The following is a 5483-nucleotide window of genomic DNA, read 5'->3' on the forward strand; positions in this document are numbered from 1 at the left end:
TATATATTTTATAAAGATTATCCAAGTTATGCGTACTTGATGAGTATAAAAATTACAATCATTAACAATTTAAAGCAGCAAAAATAATAAAATTATATGAATTATTGAGGTCAACGTACCTATTTTAACATGAAGACCTGATTTAGATAAGTGCATAATCACAATTTTGTGATATGCACTCAAATATCGAAAATTGTACGATTATTCTTTCGATAGTACCTATCTTGTATTAATCAATTTTGATTTTGGTGCTAATTACATTTCCTATTTATTACTACCTCAGATGGTGTTAATTACATATCTTTATTTTGGTGCAAATTACAAACTCAATTTAAAAGTTTTAGTGCAAATTACACATGTTGTAAATATTCAGGGTCAATTTTGATGTAAATTAACAACACCCTTATAATTTTATCTATGAATGGTCTAAAATATTATACATACCACATACGTTTGCTTAACATTTAATATAATATTCAAATACTGTGATGTACGATGTACCATGACTATTCCATGACTATTATGTACAATATACGATTAGATGGTATATTATACATTAAAAAATGTCAATCATTTTAAATTTTGAGTGGAGCGAGGGGTTACATTAGTGTATATTAAATAATACAACTGTATTTTTTTCATATTATTCTTGAATATTCAACTTCGAATGTGGTTTCTTGTAGAAAATGAAATCTAGTTGGTACTTTAGAGAGGGGGGGGGGTCAAAAGTTAAAAGTTTTTAGTATTTTAAAAAATAATCGAAACAAATTGAACCACTGTGGTTCAAAAATGTAGAACAATAAAAACTTGAAATTTTTACCAAATATTAATTATTATTAGCATTTTCTTAACGAAATATAAGTACCAAAATATTTTATATTTTTTTCTAAAAATAAATTTGAAGATTTAAACATTTTAAATTTTTCTTCGATTTATGTATGATAATTTTTTTTTTTTTGTATATAAAATAGGTTTAAATGTAATACAACGATTTTCATGATTTATTCTTACAGAAATTAAAAATAACAAAAATATAGTCAAATAATAAAGCGTTTGAGTTTAAATTTTGACTAAATTCATCATTATCACAAAGATTTGCAAATTATTTTATAGTTAAAAATTCATTGTGTTATTTATTTTAATTTTATTTGATAATGTAACAGAAGATGCCTCAACATTTTTGTTTTCATTGGAATTAAAAACATGTAGTTGAAGGCTCATATTATTTTTTTATGAGTTTGCTGTAATAAAAAAAAAAAATGTATTGACAATTTAAAACATTATACTATTACTTAAATAATTATAGTTTACTAAAAAAATATGTCTTTAAAATATTATATAGAAATTATTTTTAAGATATTTTTGTACATTTTGTTAAAAAATATTATGCTTAGTTAAAATGTTTTATGATTGTAAAGGTACAAGGATTTTCATAATTAATTAATTGTACTATTATATTTATACTTATATAAAAATATCAAAAATTTATCAGCACAATTTATTTTTCTAAGCAATTACAGTTAAAATTTTAATAACGTATTTTGTCAAAATTATAAAATTTGTTAATTATTTATCTACTATGAGTAAAACGGATTATCCATTTGGATACAAATAAAAATTTACACGCTATTAGACAGACATATAACAATAAACTCGTGTAATTATGGCTGTATACGAATTGCAACCCTGATACAAAAATTGCAATTTGTGACATACTAATTGCGTCTCGGGTTTTCTATACTACTATACTAATTGCATCCCGATAATATTTAAAAATTATTTGGTTCAATTACACGGACAACAAATAGCTATAAAGTTTTCCATTCAAAATTTAACGGAATGTTTTATTCTGCTCATTCAAATATCAACAATTTTATTGATATACTTAAAATCGTACAAAAATATACTTGCATAGAAATTTGCAATTGTATTCTAATAAAGAATATAAAACATCAAATATTTTAAAAACAATAATTGTTAAGAAAAGAAATTATTAAATACGACGTGAACGAAATAACATGTTTTGTTCGTTTTGATTTTGTCAAAACCGAATCGTTCAAGTTTTTTCCAAGCCATAAGCCCATAAATAATATTATAATAACATATATATCACTTGCACATTATAACTAATATTTTTTATTATTTTTTTTTTTTATTCTTTTATTTTTATATTTAACGATGAAAACAATACTTTTGATATACATAATTACGATACGATAAAAAATAATATTTTTAACCTAACTTAGCAAGATAATATTTATAATATTTATTTAATGTTGTAATTGAATCTTAAGTCTATATCAAATGGGAAAGAAAATAACGTATTTACTTTAGACATTAGTATAATTTTTAAATATTATCGGGAAGCAATTAGTGTAGTTGTTTAATATTATTGGGATGCAATTTGTATGAAAAAGTGATCTTGGGACACAATTCATTTTCACCGGTAATTATTTATTTTATTGGAGTATACATTATAGATAATATTAGGTATACAGTGCAATTTTATTCAATATAATTTAAAAAGTGAAGGGAAAATTTATATTAGCTATAAAAATACCAATACGTTTACTAGGTTATTCATTCAATACCTATATAATTTGTGGTGGATAGTAAAGTGAAAAAAAGTACAACATGCCTGACTAACCACCACTGGGGAACTTTGAAATGTACCATGTACAAGAGAGTAGGTAAATAGATTTTACATGAATACATGATAAGAGATTATTTAATAGCTTGAGATATTGTAATCAAAAACTTTAGACTTTACGATTAGAACATTTAGATAAGAAGTTTGTCATATTATGTTGATATTTTCATTTTTACAAAAATATCTAAAACACTAAGTTTTGTATAAATACTGCTTTTGTTTTTATAAACACATTTTAAAGCCCAAATTTGATTAAAATTTAATATTTAAGCAATGTATAAAAGTTTAATTTTACTTGAAACTTTTCACTTCCACGTATGTATTATTATTATTATTAATTATATAAAACATTATTTTCAATATATAAGTGTAATCACTATAACCTTCTGTACTAGAATTATAAATAGAAAAATGTATAAAATATCTTAAGAAATTTGAGACAGTTCGTCTACGCTTAAAATCGATTTTCATCTATAATGTCAATATATTATTGCATATAAGTTTAATATATGTATTGTAAATGACGAGGGAGGTACAAAATGAGTATTTTTTAAATGAATATCTACGCTGTGATTGTAATATAATATCTACATATTAACTACTATATTTTATTTAATGTTTATAACTAGGTAACAATTTTGACGGAATATTCAAGTAGGTAACTATAAATAATTACCACACAAATATTAAGAACATTAAAAAAAAAAAAAGATCAGAGTTTTACTACTATAGTGACTAATTAGTAATATTTAAATAAGCGTATTACTTTAATACTCAAAGATTTGTTACAAAATAAATCGAAAATAACATAAATATTATTTTACATAGTACGTTATTGCTCTCTAGTAGATGAATATATAACTACAACATGAAACTCGTTTAATTTTGCTTTTACATTACTAGGTTTCAGCATGTATAGGAGTATTAAAATACTTAATTTAGTGGTATAAAAATTTAATGTGATACATTTAAATACTAAGGCGGTCAACTGTGAACTTAAAATAGTAATTCCCGTAAAAAGTGATATTTAAGGTCGTTATAGTTTTTTTCTTTTTTTTTTTTTTTAGTTCATATTTAGAATAAATTATAGAACCAATATATAAAATATCGATACTTTTACAAATTGTAGAAGTTTTATTTGAAGAGTTTTTTAAAAATAATTTTCGAAATAAGAAAACTATTGGTTCTTCGCAGCAGTGATTTTATTGCGTCATTATCTTTAAAAACACATTTTTTGTTACTAAAAATCTTCAAAAGTTTCAACTTCAATTTCTTTTCACTGACATAATGTAATACCTACTTACTTTCCTCTTATTACATGAAAATGAACATAAATATATGAACTTTGTAAATTATATAATAAACAATTATAACTATGGAATAATTAATAACTTAACTAACAAATTAAATTTTAACCTCCAATAAAAAACAATTAGCTGTTTTAGTTATTATTGATGATTTTTAATACATTCATACTTTTTGGAAATAAATTATATTGCATATTTTACACATTATACATTTTTTTTTATCGTTCCTATTTATGCTATAAAGTTTGATTTAATATAGTTGTAGACCTGGAATACAAATTTTTAATAATTATAAAAACAAAAATAAATTAAGATATTATATTTTTTTACAAACAATATTCTCATAATTATTAACAGGGATGCTAAATTGGCAATAATTAATATGTGAAATATAAATATTTTATGTATTTTATATTTTACACATCATAGCATAGCAGTATAGTACCATGGATAAAGTAAACTGTTTTATCAACAATTATTTTTTACATATTCCCTTAACAAAATCATTTAAAAATAAAACAATTTAAATTCACTGTTATAACATAATTTTAAATCGTATAGAAGTTATAGCGCTAGTCTTAATATTTTGTAAAAAATAATATTTTATTTTTTTAAGGGAATTTTCAAGGAGAGGAAATTATTTTAATAATTTGTGTTCAAATTAAAAATACATATTGCAATTGAGTAAAAAATACTCAACGATATTTGTAATGACTGTATAAAATATAATACATTAAACATACAAGGTAAATGTAAATGATTTGATAAAAATACAAATATAATAAAATAAACAAATAAATTTATAAAAAAACATTATTTCATTGTTACAAAAAATTTACCAAGTACAAAATAAAATAAAAAAATTGATGAAATATTGTCTTTACAATGCATTACTTAACCGGTAATTAGATATTAAATCTTTGATTGTTATATTGTCTGTCGTAGAACAATATAAAAATATGATTAAATTAAATTATTATTATTTTTTTATTGTCCCAAACACAAATATTGTGTCTGTTAATATCAAACATCATACATTTAAATATTAAATATAGAGTGACATGTACTTAAAAATTGTAAGTATTACATTCAATTAGCTATTGACAGCCTCGCAAGTATAATTTAAACTTTGTAGTAGGAACCTAAACGTTCATTTAAATACTTATAAATATTAAATGTATTACTTGAGTACCTACATACTATGTATTCGTCATTTTATCAATTTTAAAATGCTCACTTAATTTCAACATATTAAACTCGTAATAAAAAAATAAAACAATAAATTAAGCTGTAGGTACCTACTATAATAATAATAAAAATTATTAATAAATAATCTTAACATTTTTCAAATATAACGTCATTGAAAGCATTATAATATAATCTTAGAGACTTAAAACATTATCAATGAATAATATAATATATAAGTATATCTACCAGTTTTTACATACACAAATATTGATAATTCAATATATTTTATAATTTTCCTATTTTTCTAGAAAGTATAATAATAGTAACAATTACTCGTA

This window comes from Melanaphis sacchari, unplaced genomic scaffold, assembly GCF_002803265.2.
Source record: "Melanaphis sacchari strain LSU unplaced genomic scaffold, SCAv2.0 Contig4_pilon_pilon, whole genome shotgun sequence".
Lineage (NCBI taxonomy): Eukaryota > Metazoa > Arthropoda > Insecta > Hemiptera > Aphididae > Melanaphis > Melanaphis sacchari.